We start from the raw sequence: 21063 nt of genomic DNA on the forward strand, positions 1-21063 counted from the left end.
CTCTTAATTTGCATCTCCCTAATAGCTAGAGAAGAGGAACACTTTTTTCATGTGTTTTTTAGACATTTGTGTTTCCTCATCAGAGAAATGTCTTTTCATATCTTTCGCCCATTTGATAATTCGGTTGTTTGTACTATTGTCATTGAGTTGCAGGGTTTCTTTGTATATGCAAGATATCAGTCTTATATGAGATATATGGTTTCCTAATATTTTATCCCATTGAGTTTTCTGCCTCTTCACCTTTTTGAAAAATTCTTTTGAGGTATAGAAGCTCTTAATTTTGAGGAGTCCCCATTTATCTATTTTTCCTTTCATTACTTCTGCTTTGGGTGTAAGGTCTGAGAAGTGACTTCCTAACAAAAGGTCTTCAAGATGTTTCCCTACACTATCTTCTAGGAGTTTTACGACGTGTTCACTTATATTGAAGTCTTTGATCCACTTTGAGTTAATTTTTGTGTAAGGAGTGAGGTAGGAGTCTTCTTTGATTCTTTTGGATATAAATATCCAGCTCTCTCAGTCCCATTTGTTGAAGAGACTGTTACATCCAACAAGTTCAGTGTTTTCTGGGGCCTTATCAAAGATCAATCAACTGTAGATCTGGGGGTCTATCTCTGAAATCTGAATTCCATTCCACTGACCAATATATCTACCTTTGTGCCAGTACTATGCTATTTTGAGTACTCTGGCTTTATAGTAACCTTCAAAGTCAGGAAATGTAAGTCCTCCTGCTTCAATTTCATTTTTAGAATGTTTTTAGAAATTCCAGGCATCTTTCCCATCCAAATAAATTTGATAACTAGCTTTTTCAAGTCTGCAAAGTAGGATGTTGGAATTGCATTGAATCTGTAGATGAGTTTGGGTAGAATTAACATCTTAATGACAGCTTTCCAATCCATGAACATGGAACATTTTTCCATCTTTGTAGGTCCCTTTCTATTTCCTTATTAAAGTTACATAATTTTCTATCTATAGATCTTTTACATCTTTGGTTAAGTTTATTCCTAGGTACTTGATTTTTTTAGTTGCTATTGAAAATGGTATCTTTTTCTTGAGTGTCTCTTCAGTTTCTTCATTTCTAGCATATAGAAACATTACGGACTTAAGTGCATTAATCTTGTATCCCGCTACTTTGCTAAATTTGTTTATTAGCTCTAGTAGCTGTATCGTCGATTTCTCGGGGTTTTCTAGATATAAGATCATATCATCTGCAAACAATGACAGTTTTACTTCTTCCTTTCCAATTTCTTTGTCTTGCCTTTTATTTCTTTATCTTGCCGGATTGCCCTGGCTAGCACTTCCAGCACAATGTTGAATAACAGTGGTGACAGCGGGCATCCTTTTCTTGTTCCTGATCTTAGAGGGAAGGCTTTCAGTCTCTTGCCATTGAATACTATGCTGGCTATGGGTTTTTCATATATGCCCTTCATCATATTGAGGACGCTTCCTTCAATTCCTAACTTTTGAACTGTTTTTTTTTTTTTAATCAAAAAAAGGATGCTGGATTTTGTCAAATGCTTTTTCAGCATCTATTGAGAAGCTCATTTGATTTTTCCCTTTTGATTTGTTAATGTGCTGTATTAAATTGACTGACTTTCTTATATTGAACCTTCTATTCATGCCTGGAATGAACTCCACCTGGTTATGGTGTATGATTTTTTTAATGTGTCTTTGGATTCAAATTGCAAGTATTTTGTTGAGAATTTTTTTGTCTATATTCATGAGGGAGAATGGCCTGTAGTTTTCCTTTCTTGTAGCATCTTTACCTGGTTTTGGTATTAGAGTGATGTTAGCTTCATAAAATAAGTTATGTGGTGTTCCATTGCCTTCAATATTTTGAAAGACTTTAAGTAAGATTGGTGTCAATTCTTTTGGAAAGTTTGGTAGAATTCTCCTGTGAAGCCATCTGGCCCTGGGCATTTTTTTGTAGGAAGATCTTTGATTCCTGATTGGATCTCTTTGCGTCTGATTGGTTGGTTGAGGTCTTCTGTTTATTCTCTGGAGAGTCTAAGTTGTTCATGTTTTTCCAGGAAATTGTCCATTTCCTCTATATTATTCAGTTTGTTGGTGTACAGTTGTTCATAATATCTTCTTATGAATTTTTAATTTCTTTGGGGTCAGCAGTAATGTCCCCTCTCTCATTTATTATTTTGTTTAATTGGGTCTTCTCTCTTTTTTATTTTGTCAATCTGGCTAGGCTTGTCTATCCTGTTGGTCTTCTCAAAGAACCAACTTTTGGTTTTATTTATTCTGTCTATTGTTATTTTTCTCTCTATGTCATTTATTTATACTTTAGTCCTTGAAAATTCTTTTCTTCTACTTAGTTTAGGATTAGTTTACTGTTCCCTTTTTAGTTTCTTCAGTTGTTGCATTAGTTCTTTGGTTTTAGCTCTTTCTTCCTTTTTAATGTATGTTTTTAGAGCTGTGAATTTCCCTCTCAGTACCAACTTTGCTGCATTCAGTAAGTTTTGATATGTTGTGCTCTCATTTTCATTCAACTCTAGGTATTTAGCAATTTCTCTTGCTATTTCTTCTTTAACCCACTGATTGTTTAGAAGTGTGTTGTTTAACCTCCAGATATTTGTAAGTGATCCTGTTGGGACTTTAGTCCAGTTACAGGTCTTGAAGCAAAGACTGGTGATGGGAGTGGGTCAATAAAAGAATTAGAAATATCCCTCAAGGAATTTACCTCAGGACATTTTGCCGCAGTTTCATATCATGAAACAGGATTAATCTCTCCAGGCAGAAGAGTGAGGGCTGGTTCCTCTGGAGGTGATTACAGGTTTAGCAGGCACTGAAGGGTTAATCTCTTTTGGTGGAGGTTGGATGCAGTCTCCTCAGGGCAGACTGGTGGTTTGGATGCTGTTTCCTCAAAGCAGAATGGAGGTTGGGTAGCTGTCTCTTCAGGGAAGACTGGAAAGTGGGGGGTACTCTTTCCCTCAGAACAGACCACTACAGGTATATCTACCAAAGACTCAGCAGAATCCAGGGTTCCAATTTCCTCACTGCCATTGTTATCAATCCATACGCCCCATCCAAAGTTTCAGGATTACCTTCTTTTCCAATCAATGCCTTTACTTTAACAGCAGACACCCTGTTAGGTTGAGATTTTACCCTACATTGTAAATCTGCTACTCGCACAATGAGACTCTTGGACTTGTTTTCAGAAATCTCAAGTCTGTGGCCACAGAAAATAAGATTTTCTTTCAGGACATATATAGAAACCTTTACATCTGTCATACAGCACTTAAGTTTCAAATTTGAAGCCTTTAGCTTTTCCCTTTCTCTTATAACTTTATCCAGCATATCTAAGAGCAACAAGCCAACTTCGTTATACCTCTTAACTTTGCAATGCTCTGTGAAGGTGACAAAAACACTGTCACCCAGAGCCTTGCTTCATACAAGGGTATGAATAGGAGAATCAAACAGTGATACTCTGTGCATCTCCATTGCCAGCTCACACCATGGACTGTCAGTGTCATCTTGATTACATGAAATGGAGTCATTAGTGCCTTTGAATCTAATCAGAGTAGAAAACCAATTGTGGTAGCTCATTTTAAGTTTCTGTTTCTCAAGAACCACTCCCAGTACCAAGTTATATTAGTTAGGGTTCTCTAGGGAAACAGAATCAGCAAGAGATATCTATAAACATAAGATTTTATAAAAGTGTTTCAAGCAACTGTAAGTATGAATGAGTCCAAATTCTATAGGATAGAGTGTGACCTGGCAACTGTGAAGGTTTTTGATGAACTCCTCAGGAAATGCTTCACTGGCTAGCCAAAAAAGTGAAAGTTCTCTAACTTTCTTACTTAAAAGTCCTCAAAAGATTGGATTAAATCCAGTCGATTGAATTTTCTCATTGTGGAAACATGCCCTTCATTGATATAATCAGTCACAGAGGCAGCCAATTGGCTGATGTTGAGTAAATCAGCCTTCTTGTTTATTAACCAGCCACAAATATCTTGCAGTAATGGTTAGGTCAGTGCTTGCTTGACCAGACACCTGGACACCATCACCTGGCCAAGTTGACACATGAACCTAACCATCACATATACCTTCTTGTTTCCTCATATGCTGTATAATTTTGTTTTGTTTTGTTTTGTTTTTGGCCTCTTGGCATTTGCTTATCTTGGTAGGGTTTTTTCAGGATATGCAGACTTATTTAAACAATTATCTAAGATTTGACAGAGCTACAGCTTGGTACAGTGCACTTTCCCTGACCTACCAGCAGATTGCACTCCCAAACCACCTCTTACTCTCAATCCAGTTCTCCCCAACTTCATTTATGCAGTGAGTGGCATTCCAACCATATGGATGTCCAATCAGTGCATCAATTTTCCATGTGCAGTGGGGAGCACCAGCCCTGTGGGTGGGGGCATGCCCTGTGCAGTTTGGCAGGGAAGACAGCTTTGAGACCTAGTAGCCCTAGCCATTCCTGGGGCTGTGGCTGGAATACCCTGGGGCTGCTGCATGCATCTAACACTTCACCTCAGATTGCCAAAGTTCCTCTCTGCCGTGGTCCCCAAAATCCCTGGGATTGGTGTAGGGCTCCTGGCACTTCTCTGTGGCAACCCTGTCTCTAGGCTGTGCACCCCATGGGATTTTGTGGAGGAGGAGTGTGCACCATCACAAGCCAGCTGAATCCCAAACTCCCTTGAGGAAGCTCTCAGCTGTGGAAGCTCTCAGCTGTGGCACTATGAAGGGTTGTCTCCCAAACCACTTCAAAGATGGCTGCATGGGGCATGGAAACTCCCACTACCATTATTGTCTACCTTCTGCAGCAGCTCCTCCCTGCCTCAAGGGCTCTTAGCTGCAGGTATGCAAAGGGCTATCACCCATGCCAGATACTGAGGCAGCTGCCCGGGATGTGGAAGGCTCTCCCCACAGTGCTCAACTGCAGCTCCCACTGCTGATGCTTCAGCTGCCTTCCAGGTCTTACTCTAACCCATCTCTGAACACAGTCTTTCAGTTTCTCCCCACTGTGGTGCAACTCCAGCTGCTATTTCCCCAGCAGCTCTCCAAATCAAACACTCACACAACTCTGAACACAGTCCCTCAGTTTCTCCAAATGCATGGTCACTTTGGAGATAGAAGTCCCTGCCCAGCTGGTGGAACCCAGGAACCACTATTCTGGAGCAGTTTCTGTATTTTTTCTAGTGTTTTTCATGTAAGAGAATTTTGTTCTATCTCTCCTAATCCACCATCTTGGCTCCTCCCATTACTGCTCAGAGTCTTTTTTTCTGAGCATTGAGTTGAGCGGAGTATTCAAGTTTAGGAGCAGAGAAGAATTACTTTGCATGCTATATATGAAGGAAGTATATAAATACTGAACTCTGTGTTGGGTAAAGGAAAGAGTGAGTGAAATGAAGGGGTACACATATAGCTAAGTAGTAGGGAAGAGGAATTTGAGGGAAGAAACATGTTTGATGGGAATTTCAAATTCCTTTGCTGAGATGTGTGGAACATAAACTCACTCCATGTCCTGTACAAGATCTTACATAAAATTTTACCTTCCTCAATAATATCTTTTGAGAAAATTTTATGTGGCAGAGGGAGCTTAAGGAGGAAGATGAGGGACATATTGGCAAGTGTGCTGTTTTGGACCTGCTGTGTCCCCCAGAAGAAGCCATGTTTTTGATGCAATCTTCTGATTAGAGTGGACACTTTTGATTTACTGTTTTCATGGAGATGTGACTCACCCAAATGTTGGTGATATTCTAATCACCTTTTGATTAGATTATTTCCATGGAGGCATGGCCCCACCCATTCAGGGTGGGTCTTAATTAGATCACTGAAGTCCTTTAAAAAGAGCTCACACAGACTGCAGAGATGATAAAACATCCCAAGAGAAGCTTATAGAGACATTTGGGAGACAACCATTAAAAGCTGATGCTTAGAATGCTTGGAGATGATGACAGAAAGACATTTGGAGATGCTAAGCTAAGAGAGGAAGCCCAGAGTTTGCCCCAGAGAAGCTAACAGAGGACCCCCAGATACTTAGAGAGAAACACCCCGGGAGAAAGAAGCAAGGATGCACAGGAGCTGAGAGAGAGGAGCTAAGAGAAACCCAGAGACATTTTGAGGAATGCCATTTTGAAATGCAACCCAGGAGCAAAGAACCAGCAGACATCAGCCATGTGCCTTCCCAGCTGACAGAGGTGTTCCAGACACCATCATCCATTCTTCAGTGATGGTATCCTCTTGTTGGTGCCTTAGTTTGGACACTTTTATGGCCTTAGTACTGTAAATTTGTAACTTAATAAATACCCTTTATAAAGGCCAATCCATTTCTTGTATTTAGCATAACAGCAGCATTAGCAAACCAGAACAGCAAGTTACAAGAAAACCTCAATCCACCTGATATAAATAGTACTATGCTGTACTATGTTTCACAGCAAGAGCCCAGGTAATGCAACCCAAATGTTGGTATATTCAGTGGCTCTAGAAATACAAGATTCAAGTTCTCTCCATATTTCTCCCCTCCCATTCTCAGATTGTCAGCCCTTCTCTCGATTAGCTCTCTTCAGTAATTATGATAGGTGCCAGAATTTCCGGTATCACATTAAGATACAACAAAATCTAGCAGAGTGGTTCTCACTCTGGGGTGATTGTGCCCCAAAGGGAATATTTGGCAATACCTGAAGATGTGTTTCAGTCATGAGGATTTAACTGAATATGGAACCACTCAGCTATTCCAGTATGAGTCAGGATTGGAAATGCAGTTATCTAAAAAGGATTTGTGGAAAGTTCTTTTGCCTGATAGCTAGGTCTCCCCTGTACTACATGCAAAACTGACAAGTTTTTTGTGAGATCTGTATGAACAGAACCACTGGCAGCCTGGAGTAAAAGGGACAGATAAGGGATAGATTGAAGTAAAAATTATATAAAATGGCAGAACTATGGAAGTTGAGGTCTGGACTGAAGACATACTCTCAGGCCAAGAGATTGAGCTCACCCATGTGTGTGGAAAGGGTGAGCATGTCTGGGCACTTGGAGAGGATGGGCCTTCCACACCATTTTTCAGGAAGTGTTACCACCCCAGTTTTCTCAGATGCCTGGGGTTGTGGAGAGTCTGGCTGCCATCCCAATGGATGAGGATGGAGCCTAGAGTCTAGTCACAATCCCTGTGCTTGACAGGGGTTAAACCTTCACTCCACTATCATCAGGCCTGGAGGACCATCATTCCATAGATGATTTTCAGACCTTGAAATCTAATGGTGTATGCTTTTCAGGGTTTCAGAATTTGTTTGGGACCCATGATCCCTCTTTTCCTTCCAATTTCTCCTTCTGGAATGCTTATCCTATGCCTGTCCTTCTTTTGTATATTGGAAACAAATAATTTGTTCTTTCAGTTTCACAGGTCCACAGACTGAGGGAATTTGTGCTCCAGAAAAGACCACATCTATACCTGATTTTGATGACACTGTGTACTAAACATTTTTTCTGAAATGATTTAAGGCTTTTGGGATATTTTGATCAAAGGAATGTGTTTTGAATATGGAAAGTTGTCTTTTTTGTGGTACAGGGGGTGCAGTGTGGTGGTTTGGAAGTGTATGTACCCCAGAAAATCAAGTTCTTAAGCCTAATTCATTCCTCTGAGTACAAACCTACTGTAAGTAAAACCTTTTGATGTGGTTACTTCAGTTAAGGCATGGCCCCAGGTGTGTCTTAATCCTCTTACACAGTCCTTTATAAGAGAATGAAATTCAGAAAAAGAGAGAAAGAAATGTTAGCCAGAAGCTGAAATCAATAAGAACCTGGAAGAGAAGGGAGACAGCAGCAGATGCTTCCACATGCCTTGCCATGTGGCAGAGGAGTCAAAGATTCCCAATAGCAGGTCTTTGGGAAGAAAGCATCACACTGATGATGCCTTATTATGACATTTTTTTCAGCCTTCAAAACTGTAATTTAATAAATTCCCATTATTAAACTAACACATTTCATGATATCTGCTTTCAGCAGCCTAGGAAATTAAAACAATTGTCAAAATGGGTGGGGGAAGTGTTATTGCAATCTAGAGGGTAGAGTCCTGGGATATTGATAAACATCCTAAAATGTATGGGGCAGCCCCTCCCACAATAAAGAATTATCCAGTACAAAATGTTAATGTGTAACTCAGCTCTTTAGAAACCCTGATCTAGCAGACTTCTCCTCATATCACATTAGTAAAAAACTAAGTTACAGACCTATCCTTAAACGGCTCACTGACAAGGGCAATAGAACCACTACCTATTATTGACTTAGATAAATCAGAACCTATCACTGAACCTATCAAGGCTCTGACAGCAAGAAGAAGGGGGGAATTGCTGGTAGAGAATCAAACACCAATTTTTGCTACAAGAAGGCAGCAGACATCTGGGTAACACATGTAAAGTCCCAAGCATGTGGGTTGGCACATAAGTACTGTGTTGCTCCTTAAAATTTTTACTTTATAAAATGATACAGGAAAATTATATTATTAAACCAAGGGAATAGTTCTTTCACAGGAGAACTTCAGACTTTAAGTCTGGGGAGCAAAGAGAGCTGATAGCTAAGAGAAGGGAGTCTTCTTTACGAGCTTCAAATCAACCTACATGTGTCCACAAGATAAGCACAGCCTGTCCCTCTGTGTCTAGACATCCAGAAGTACAGCAAGAGAATATAGGTATTACTTCATACTAGAGTGCAAGTCATGATGCAGAAGAGGGAGAAGATACATAGCATGATTCCCACCTGCTAGAGAAAAGTGGTCAATTCCAAAGGTGTAGACAGGCTGACAAAGAACAATAACTGAAGGGAGGGATGTATTCAGTCATGGTTCAGTTGATATTCAGTTATATAGACAGAGCCCAGTTAAAAGGAAGCCAGGAAGTTGTCACTGCTTGGTAATAGCCAGTCACCATTCAGGAAATCTGTCAGTGAGCAGCAGGATGAAGCCACAAAGTAGGAGACCATTGGACTGAGAGAAGAGACATTGAAAACAGGTAGACCTGAGTTCCAATTATACCTCTGTGCCTCCTTGAATGTGTAGCCTTGGACAAGTTACTTAACCTCTCTGAATCTTGTTAGGGATCCTTGTGGGACCCAGTCAATAGGAGGAGCAGAGGAAAAGAGGTGGGTCTGACAGTGGGCTTCCCCCTTAAAACTACAAATCCCATCTCTCAAGCTCAACTGCACAAAATAAAACTTTACTTCTACTCCAACCTAGAGAAAGAACTGTTAAGCAAAGGTAGCCACAGCAACTGTTAAACAAGATGATAGTAAGGCTCAAAGCAAAGAGAAAAGAAGACACTTAGAAGCTGCTTCAGAGGAATATCAGAACTCAATATTTCTCCTACTTGGTGAAAAGATTGTAGCAGGAGGAATTATTGAGATATTATCTTGTATTTTTTCTCTTTGTGTATTTTTCTTCACCACTTTATTCCAAACTGTACAACCTCCCACACACAAAACAACATACCTTGAATTAGGATGCATGGTTGACTACTCTAACAGAAAGACTTCCAAAATACAGTGGCTTAAACAAATTAGACTTTTATTTCTCTCTCACATAACAGATTGGCCATATCCCAGGACAGGGAGACTTGACAGTGACAGAAGCCCAGGATTCTTCCATCTTGTTGCCCTGACATTTTTCAAAACATGAATTCCACTTATGGTCCAAGATGATTTCTCCAGCTCCTGACATTATGTCCACATTCCAGCCATAGGAAAATGAGTATGTCATGAATGGGAAGGGTGGATATGGGGGAAAATACTAGCAGTCTTTCCAGAGACCACCCCTTGAACACCTAAATCCTGCTCTCAATACAGAGTGCATAACCCTCTCCCAGAGAAGATAAGCCAACCTCCCTACCAGTCACTGAATTTTATCCCAAGTCTAGGATCCCTGGGTTATGTACAGACTTCTCCCACAGATCTGAATGTAGCTTCTTATAGTCTGTATTAATCAGGGTTCCCTAGGGAAACAGAACCAATAGAAAATAAATAAATATATATACACACATATAATGTAAATAGTATGGGATTTATTATAGTAATTGTCTCATGCAAGTGTGGAGATGGGCATGTCTGAGTTCTGTAGGGCAGGTCACAAACTGGGGACTCTGATGAAGATTTTCAATGAATTCTCTGGCAGAAACTGGCTGGATGAAGTAGAGTTGGAAATTCTTCCTTCTGACTGCTGAAATCATCACTTCTTTTAAGTCCTTCAACTGGTTGAATAAGACTTCTCTCATTGTTGAAGTTAATCTCTGTAGTTGAACATTGATATAATCAGCCATAGATGCAATCAATTTTACTGATAATTGAAATCCACTAAATAGTCTCACAGTAATAATCAGGTCAGTGCTTTCTTGACAAAGCAACTGGACACCTAGCCAAGTTGCCACATAGACTTAGCTTTCTTTTAGAAAAACAAAGAGTGATAACTACACAGAAGTCACTGGCTTGGAGAACTTACCAAGTTCAAGTAGGCAGGAACTGGAAAAATTTCCTGACCAATCAGTGGAGTAAGTTTGTTTTTATCCCTGCAGGATCCTTGCTCTGTTCTCTGGTGGTAATACTTATTTTTCTCTGTAGCTCCTAGCTTTCACATCTGATAATTCAATGCCCAATATCCTCTGTGGCCAGTTCTGAAGTGGGCATTGAAAAATATACCTTTTTGGTATTTTTCACCTATTTTAGTCATTCTACTATGGCAGGTTCAGGGCCCAAGGTTGATATAGGAATTAAACAATAACAGATTTTTCAGGTCAAGACTGTGATCTCTTTGGCAATATAATTTGCTCAAAAACTTGTATCTCCATTCCTTCCTCTATCTTTTGCTGCTCTTTCATACAAATTACATCTTTACACATTTTATGCCTATCAACATGATTTATAATTATTGCTTTTTGCATTTGTGTTGTAAATCAGACAGGATAAAATAAGCATTACAAAAATACATTTATATATCTTTTATATTTACCTGTGTGAATTCCTTTATATTTATTCTTACGAATTTGAGTTACTGTCTAATGTCCTTTCATTTCAAACTGAAGGACTACCACCAGTATTTCTTATAGGGAAATATTGCTAATGAATTTTCTGTTTTTGTTTATCTAGGAATGTCTTAATTTCTCCTTGATTTTTGAAGGATAGGTTTGATGGATATAGAATTTATGGTTGAAAGTCTTTCTATATCAGCACTTTATGTCACCTCACTGCCCTCTGACTTCTCTGATTTTTTATGATAAATCAGCTATTAATCTTATTGAAGATCCTTGTTCATGATAAGTTGCTTCTCTCTTGCTGCTCTCAAGATTTTCCCTTTGTCTTTGTCTTTCATGTGTCAAGGTCTGGAGCTTTTTCAGTTTATCCTACTAGGAGTTTGTTGAGCTTCTTGGATGTGTAGATTAATGTTTTTCTTCAAATTTTGAATTTTTTGGTCATTATTTCTTCAAATATTCTTTCTCCCCTTTTCTCTGTCTTCTCTCCATCTAGGTGTTCCATTGTTGGTACACATGGCAGTATTCCACAGTGCTCTAAGACTCTGTTCATTTTTAATTTTTCTTTATTTCTACTCCTAATACTGGATAATCTCAAGACCTGCCTTCATGTTTACTTTTTCTTTCTTTTGCCAGGTCAAATTTGCTTTTGAACTCTACCATGTGAAACTTTTATCTCACTTATTGTTATTTTCAGCTTCAGAAATGTTATATGCTTTAAAAAATAATTTATATCTCTTTACTGATATTCTCTTTTCTGTGATACATCATTGTTCTGGTTTGCTAATGCTGCCAGAATGCAAAACAGCAGAAATGGATTGGCTTTTATAAAAGGGGGTTTATTTGGTTACACAGTTACAGTCTTAAGGCCATAAAGTGTCCAAGGTAATGCATCAACAATCAGGTACCTTCACTGGAGGATGGCCAATGGTGTCTGGAAAACCTGTTAGCTGGGAAGGCACATGGCTGGCATCTGCTCCAAGTTCTGGTTTCAAAATGGCTTTCTCCCAGGACATTCCTCTCTAAGCCATAGCTCCTCTTCAAAATATCACCCTCAGTTGTTCTTGGGGCATCCTCTCTTAGCTTCTCTGGAGCAAAAGTCTGCTTTCAACAGCCCTCTTCAAATTGTCTCTCATCTGCAGCTACTCTCTCAGCTTCTGTGCATTCTTCAAAGTGTCCCTCTTGGCTGTAGCAAGCTTGCTCCTTCTGTCTGAGCTTATATAGTCCTCCAATAAATTAATCAAGGCCCATGCTGAATGGGCAGGGCCACACCTCCATGGAAAAACTATCCAGTTAGAGTCATCACCCACAGTTGGGTGGGGCACATCTCCATGGAAACATTCAAAGAATTACAATCTAATCAACACTGATAATCTGTCCACACAAGATTACATTAGAGAAAATGGTGTTTTGGGGGACATAATACATTCAAACCAGCACATTCCAACCCCTGAACCCCAAAATGACACGATCTTTCCATATACAAAATACATTCCTCCCATCACAATATCACAGCAACTTAAATCATTTCAGTAACAATAGTTAAAGACAAGTTCCCATCAAAATCTATTACAGACATGGTTGGTCCTAAGGCATAATTCTCCTTTAGCTGTGGATCTGTGAAACTTAGAACAAGTTATATGCTTCCAGTATACAAAGGAGGAATATTCATAGGATGAACATTCCCATTGCCATAAGGAGAAACTGAAAGGAAAACAGGGTTCAGAGGACCAAAACAGTTCCTAAAACCCACAGGGCAAACTCCATTAGACTTCAAAGTCTGAGAGTCATTTACAGAATGACATTGCATCCTTGGGGCTTGAGAGAGTGGGAGTCTGACCCTTCCTAAGGGCCTTTGCAGCAGCCCTTTACTCTCCATATGCTGGGGTGAGTGCTCCAAGATATCCACACATTGGGGAGACCACCTTCTTAGCCCCACCCTCCTCAAACATCAGGGCAGCACCTGGATTCCCTTCCATCTCCGGGGCACATGCTCAGCCCCTTCAGAACAGTGGGGTGGTGGCCAGGCTCTCCCCAGTCCCCTGGAAATGTGCTTCACCCTCTTTGAGGCCTGAGGTAGCAACACTTTTCCTGAACATTGAGGTGGAAGGCCCACCCTTGAACTCTAGGGCAAACCCTTTCCATGCATGTGGGCCACTCTGCTCTCCCAGCCTGAGACCTCTTGACTCCGGATCTCAACCTCCATGGCTCTGTCTTTGAAGACATTTTTCCTTCAATATGTTTCTTGTCTGTCTCTTCCAGTCCAGACTGGCAATGGCTCTGCCTATAAAACTCTTGCAAAAATTCTTTTGGCTTCACATGAAGAACACACAAGTCAAAGCCATCAGACAACAGGACTTTCCACAAATCCTTTCCGGATAATTCCATCTCCAATCCTAGCTTGTACTGAAATGGCAGCTGGGTTCCATGTTTGGTTAAATCCTCTTGTTGGGCTGTAGCTTCTGGGATCTCACTTTTTGGAAGCCCAGAATTCTCCAAATTATCAGTTTCTGGTTTCTTCGTACCCAAGAGTTCAGTTCTAAGTTTATCTCTGTCCTGTCACATTTCACGATAAGCTGCAAGTAGAAGCCAGGCTACTTCCTCTATATTTTGCTTGGAGATCTCTTCAGCTAAATATTCCAGGTTGTCACTTTCAAATTCTGCCTTCCATTCAGCACCAGGACTCAATTTTGCCAAACTCTCTGCCACTTTAAAACAAGGATTGCCTTCCTTCCAGTTTGCAATGAGACATTCATTATTTCTGCTCAAGTCCTCATCAGAAGTACCTTTAGAGTCCATATTTCCACAAACAGTCTCTTCAAAGCAGCTAGGTCTTTTCTACCAAGCTCTTCACAATTCTTCCAGAAGCTTCCCCTTATCCATTTAAAAAGCCACTCCAACATTTTTGGTATTTGCAAGCTCAGCAGCACCCCACTTCTCTGGTACCAAAATCTGTTCTGTTTTGCTAATGCTGCTGGAATGCAAAACACCAGAAATGAATTGGGTTTCATAAAAGGGAGTTTATTTGGTTACACAGTTACAGTCTTAAGGCCATATGAAGTGTCCAAGGTAATGTATCAACAATCAGGTACCTTCACTGGAGGATGGCCAATGATGTCCGGAAAACCTGTTAGCTGGGAAGCTTGTGGCTGGCATCTGCTCAGTAATTCTGGTTTCAAAATGGCTTTCTCCCAGGGCTTTCCTCTCTAGGCTTCAGCTTCTCTCCAAGATATCACTCTCAGTTGCTCTGGGGGCATTTGTGCTCACTTAGCTTCTCCAGAGCAAAAGTCTACTTTCAAAAGCTGTCTCCAAAATGTCTCTGCAAACTTCAGTTCCTCTCTCAGCTCCTGTGCATTCTTCAAAGTGTCCCTTTTGGCTGTAGCAAGCTCGCTTTTTCTGTCTGAGCTTATACAGTCTCCAATAAACTAATCAAGGCCCATGCTGAATGGGCAAGGCCACACCTCCATGGAAACTATCCAGTTAGAGTCATCACCTACAGTTGGGTGGTACATATCTCCATGGAAACACTCAAAGAATTACAATCTAATTAACACTGATACATCTGCCCACACAAGATTACATCAGAGATACGGTGTTTTGGGGGACATAATACATTCAAACCAGCACAATCAAACTCATGCTTTCCTTTATTTCTTTAAATATGGTTTTTTTAGTTCTTTGGAAAATGTAAAATAGCTGATTGAAATTCTTTTCTAATAAGTTTAATGTCTGGGCTTTCTCAGAGACTATTTTTATTGCCATTTTTATCTCCTTGGACCCTCACTTGCTTGTTCTTTTGTACGTCATATTTTTTCTTGAACACTGATATTTTAAATAATATAATGTAGCAATTCTGGAAATCAGATTCTCCTGCCTTAACAGGAAGTGTTGTTGCTGCTGTTTGTTTTTTTTTGTTTGTTTAGTGACTTTTCTGAATTAATTTTGTAGAGTAAGCACTATTCGTTGTGTGTTGAGACAAAAATCTCTGCTTGTTTAGCTAGTGGCAAGCTAATGGTTGGGAAGAGATTTCCTTCAACAGATGGAACCATTAAGTCTCCCAGTATTTGCTAAGAAACTTTATGTGTTGGACATGCCTTCAACCCTCAGCCAGGCAGTTGATGCCTCTGCTTTAGCCTTCATTTATTGCTTGCATAGACCCTCAAGGTCAGCCAGAGGAGAGAACTTAGGGCCTTCTCAGGTCTTTCCTGAGCATGCACACAGCCTTACACATGTATATGGACTTTTAGATTCCAAGGAATATATTGGAGCATCTCACAGCCTTTATGAACACTTATTTCCCAACTCTTCCTTTTAAGCTTTGTGGTTAGCCTATCATTTGCCCCAACTATTGCCCACTATATCACACAGTCATTAAGTTGACAATTGTCTCTTAAATATTTTCAACTAATGACCCCTGGGAAAGGCTTTCTGCACTGGGAAAATTCCAAGCCAGATAAAACAAAGACAGTCTTAAGAGTAGGGTCTTCAGGGAAACACTATACATGTCAAATAATGACAGTTTCTTGGAATGAGGCTTTGAAGGAGCTCTAACCCCATTCTGCATCCTCCAGTGGCAAAAAGAGAAGTTATTTTCAGAGAACTTATATTACTGGCTTTCGTTATCCTCAATGCTGAATATTTTCATGGGTGCATGAGTTGGGGAGGAATTTTCTTAGTAGAAGAGGGGAATGAGGAGAGTTTTTGACTTCTTTGAGACCCTAGAGAGGAGAAAGCATCCTTCCAACACTGAAGATAAATTTTCCATCACCCTAGAGGGATTTGATTTTTAAAAGAATGTGACAGGCCTGGCTGCTCCACTACCCTACCTAGTGGCCAGGGTGTGCATCTCATCAGAGGCATAGGGTAGTGAAGTTCACAAACTTACATGACATGAAGGTGGCAGCTGGCACCTCTCCAGCATTCCAGACAGATGCCTCCAGGCTGTGGCTGTGGAACCTCACTGGTCCTCCATTGAGGGTGAGTTTGGGAGTGCTCAGACAAGCTGGGATGTCAATGTTCAACATACAGATATGGCCACTCAGGTTACGGGACAGTCTTCTGGAGGATGATGCCTGTTCACAGGCAGCACCAACCTACCTATATGTATGACTTGCATGACCTCTCCAAAGCTGAACGGGCACCCCCTCAGCTTATGATGTTGGCAAATGTGTCCTTGACAGAAGCGAATGGAAGTATCTGTGATTACCTAGTTGATGAAGAAAGACAGAAGACAGAATTGATGACTGTTGGGGATAAAAACTTTTCAGATACTGATGGAGAAGGACTTGAAGAGTCTCCTGATATAAATGGCAAAGATAATGGAATGGAAAACATGGAATTGGAAAGTTTGGAACTCAGTGTTATAGAATGAGAGTCTGTGTCTGAGGTTTCTGCTGCTCAGACATTTATATCTCTAATAAAGATCTTCCTACTGAAACACCTGGTGCAGAGGACAAATGTAAGAACTTGAAGACAAAACCCTTTCACTGTAAGCCATGCCAGTATGAAACAGAACATGAAGAACACTCAAAGTGCATCATATTAGAGTTCACAGTGCCAAGAAATTTTTTGTGGAAGGAAGTGTAAAGAAGCAAGCAAAAGCCAGGGAATCTGGTTCTTTTGCTGCAGAAAAGGGAGATTTATACACAGGTCCCACTTGTTGTGAGTTCTGTGGCTACAATACTAGCTGAAATGATCACTATACTGTGCATCTGAAACATCACACCAGGGCTGGGGATAATGAGTGAATCTACAAGTACATTGTTTGCATGTACACCACAGTAAACAAGTATTGCTGGAGGGAACACTTGAGAAACCATTTTCCTAGAAAAGAATACACATGTGGAAAATGCAACTATTTCTCAGACAGAAAAAAAAAACAATTACATTCAGCATGTTTGAACTCACACAGGGTAACGTCCATATAAATGTGAACTTTGTCCTTACTCAAGTTCTCAGAAAAATTGTCTAACTAGACATATGTGTACTTATTCAGGTGAGAGACCATTTAAATATGATCAAATGCAGTTATGTAGTTATGTGGCCTCTAATCAACATGAAGTAACCCACCATGCAAGACAGGTTCACAGTGGAACTAACCATCTTAACTGCCTACATTGTCACTACATAACAGCCGATAGAAATAACTTAAAAAAACACATAGAACAGCATGTTAACTCATGTTCAATTGCCCTGCTTATGGCATGCAGCTTCCAGGAAGGGTAGTCTGAAGTATCATTTCAAATTTAAGTATCCTACTTGTCCTAATAAAACAATGGATGTTTCAAAAGTGAAACAAACGAAAACAGTGGAAGGCTGACTTGCCCCATAACAATATTACCAATGATACAACAGAAACACAGCAGACAAAAATGAAGGAAGATGTGGCTGGAAAGAAAAACTAGAAGCCTGTAAAAGTAGGGGAAAAAAGATAATTTTTCAGAAGAGAAAGAGCATTGTAATAATGCCTCAGTAGTCAAGTGATTACCAGAACTCATAAATCTGCAATTAAGCCTATAGATGTGTGAGCATACAAGAAATAAATCCTGTAAACCAAGAAAAGCAAAAGGAAGATGGAAGCTGAATCCCATTCCTTTAATGATCCTGTGCATGATGAAGAACCTGTGACAATAAAGAAAAAGAAGGTAGAAAGCAGATCCAAAAGCTGCCAGAAAGTACCAAATGGTGACAGCAAAGTGGAGGAGAAATAAAGCAAAATACCTGCATGAAAAAAAGTACAAAGAAGAAAACTCTGAAAAATTAATCAAGTAAAAATAGCAGCAAGCCTCCTCAGATAGTTCCTTCCCAGATGCCTTTGCAGAAGGTACCTGCTCAGATGAAGCTGCTTCATATGGAGTCTGCACAGGTAGAGTACCTCCCATGGAGTTTGCTCAGATAAGACCTGCTTCAGTGGAGCCTCTTCTCATGGAGTCTGCTCAGCTGGGGCCTCCTCATTTGGAGTCTCCATTCATGGAGTCTGCTTAGATGGAATCTCCTCCCATTGATCTCTTCAGATGGAGCTGATTCCCAAAAGGTCTCTTCTAAAATGGAAGTCAGGCACACAGAGTGAAATGGCATGGAAGGAGCAAGTAGTTACTGAAGTTGGCTTGGTGCCTGTTAACAAAGATAGGCAGGTTCTAAAGGAAAGTATATGTGCACAGGATCTCCTACCACCGTCACCACCACTGACAAAGGAAAACTTAAAAGAAGAGGAATCAAAAGACCAAAAATTATGCTCTGAAGGGGAAGGATTAAAGAAGCACTTCTTCAGAAAGTAGAATAGGCAGATAAGAGTGTAACTGGTCTTGATGCTAGTTCTGAAGAATCTACCAGTATTTCATCCTCTGAACAAAGCTTGAGAATATGCCAGAGTGTGAAATTTTAGATGATAAGCATCAGGCTGACACTATGCTTTGTGAAATTGAAATTGACACTGACCAGAACATAACAGAGAATCTTGCTGGTATAGTCTCAGCAGTTGAAGAATCAACTTCCTCACTGCTTCTACCACCAAAAGAAAAAAAGAGGAGAAATGTCAAAAACTGCTCTGGCATCACTGTCCATTACCACAGCAGTGAATGACTCTCAGGAAATTGATAAAGAAGAAGGCAACCACTGTCACAATGTAAGTGACCTAAGTGAAACATGTGAGAGGATAGTGATGATTCTGGATTTGTAACTGGCTCAGCCAGTTCCACAAGAAACTAACAGAAAAAATGTAAAAGAAGACTTGGCAGCCAAAGTGGCTGAGGGAGATTTTGCTTGTATTTTTTGTGACCATTCTTTTATAAAGGAAAAAGATTATAGCAAACACCTCAGTCACCATTTGGTTAATGTATATTTCCTTGAAAAAGTGGCTATGGGCAGGAGTAGTTAAGCTTTGGACAAGGCCACACTTCTTACTGAATAAGATCTATTACATTTTATATTCATTTGTAGTAAGAGATTTTATTTTTAAGATTGCTTTAATTAGTGTCATGTTGATTTTTCAATGGCACTATTTTCTTTATAACATTTTGTACACTGTTTGATTGTGGTAGAAGTTAGTAAATATGAGAGAGTTAGTGTAGCAAACCAGTAGAAAACTAAATCTGTAAGTTTATATTATTTAGTTTAAATAAGAAAGACAAGAAGGTATAATAGCAGTCTATTTTGTCCAGCTACAATTTATCAGTTTTTTCACTATTTCTGTTTTCCTGTTTCACTTTAATTTTCTTAGTTCTTTTTTTAGCACTATAAAAATTGGCATACTTAATAGCAAATTATTTGAAGGCTTTGCCTGCTTTATATAAAGTTAGTACTTAAGAATATTTTTTAGAGTTGAGAAGAGATGTTTAAATTGAATAAAAATTCTTCCAGCATGGACAATGCATTAGCTCAGGTATTTACTTCCTGAGTTTTGATCAGTATTTCTCATTTGTATATCTTAGTCATCATAACAACTGATTTTGGTGGTTTTTTTTTTCTTTTTCTTTTTCTTTTTTTGGTACTTTAATGGTTTAAGATCTTGTACATTGTTTTAACCTGTGTAGTTCAATTTTTTTAGAAATAGAATTTGTGTTAAACACTAGCACTTTATATGTATATATGTGTTTTTATTTTAGCCTCCTTGAAGCTTTTAGGCTTCTTTGCAAAAGGGTAGCTTTCTTTTTCTTTGCTGCAACTGCTTTGTTTTTGTTTTTTGCAGAGTATTAGTGTGTGCAAGTTTGTGAGCAAATGAAACATGCAGGTCCAAACCATTGGCTTGATTTTTACATATCTATGGTAAAATCTGTATTTTCATATAATTTATGTATTTTGAATGGATGCAGTAAATTTGCAACTCTGAATTTTGATTTTCCAATAAGTAAACCACTAGTTTCTATATTGAATGGAAATTTTTAATGGACTTTTATCTTAAATACTAACCATCAGTAATAATTTTTTCTTGTTATTCCTAACTGTACAATGCTAAACCATATATTTGTGATAAACCTTTGTTCATAGGTGCTTAGTATCCATATGGCTATTCAACTGAATAAAAAATTGCGAGTAATATTTTAAAACTGAAAACCTGGAATTAGGAGACATAATTATTCCTTCAAGTTATACAGGATATCACTTGTGAAATTCCATAGCCATAGCTACTATATAGCAAGCCTAAGGTGAGAGAGAGTGGTAGTGTGGGTGTTGGCACACCTGCTGCAGTTTCCTACAAATACAGTGAAAAGGGCTGGCAAAATTTAAAGTACAGTCCAAATTTTTAAAATCATACTTTCTCAGGGTTCTCCACAAATGAGTGGGTGTCCTGCCTGTCCCTATGACAGCCTTTTTCTCTAGGTGAGGCTTCAAATGAATTGCATGATTCTAAGGGGCATTTTGTATGAAAAAGGATGTGGGCTCCTCAACTTTTTGAAGATATGAAAGACTCCATCATAGGATTTTTGGCAATTCTTGCCACTCACTGATGTAAAATAAAGTATGAACCCAATAGGGAGTCTTGAATAATTCTAACCTCCCAGGTCCTATTCTGGAATAACCACCCTAATGTTTCATTTATTCTTTTTTAATTTGGTGATATCTTTGAGGCAGATTTATTCAAAAGGACAAATGTTCCAGTTTGCTAAAGCTGCCATTATGCAAAATATCAGAAATGGATTGGCTTTTATAAAGGGGATTTATTGGGTTACAATTTTATAGTTTTAGGGCCATAAAGGTGTCCAAACTAAGGTATCAACAAAAGAATATCTTCACTGAAGAAAGGCCGATGACATCTGGAACATCTCTGTCTGCTGGGAAGGCACATGGTTGGCATTCTGCTGGTCCTTTGCTCCTGGGTTCTGGTTTCAAAATGGCTCCCTCCAAAATATCTCTGGGCTTCTGTCTCTCTTAGCTTCTCTCTCTCAACTCCTACGCACCCTTGCTTATTCTCCCAGGGCATTTCTCTCTAAACATCTGGGGGTCCTCTCCTAACTTCTCCCAGGCAAACTCTGAGCTTCATCTCTTAGCATCGCCAAACATCCTTATGTCTGCATCTCCCAGTGTCTCCAAGAATCTGGACCTGTGTGAGCTCTCAGGTCTCTTAAGGACTCCAGTGAACTCATCACTGGATGGGTGGGGC

The 21063-nt window shown here is 39.6% G+C and overlaps 1 protein-coding gene and 1 pseudogene across 1 annotated transcript in view; one reads left to right on the plus strand and one right to left on the minus strand.

Moving 5' to 3' along the window:
• The window catches only part of OPHN1 (oligophrenin 1), an 838177-nt gene that overhangs the window by 112281 nt on the left and 704833 nt on the right, over positions 1-21063 (minus strand). The window lies entirely within an intron of this gene.
• Positions 15995-19683, plus strand: LOC119522193 (annotated as a pseudogene).

The sequence above is a fragment of the Choloepus didactylus genome, chromosome X (assembly GCF_015220235.1).
Source record: "Choloepus didactylus isolate mChoDid1 chromosome X, mChoDid1.pri, whole genome shotgun sequence".
NCBI classification, from domain to species: Eukaryota; Metazoa; Chordata; class Mammalia; order Pilosa; family Megalonychidae; genus Choloepus; species Choloepus didactylus.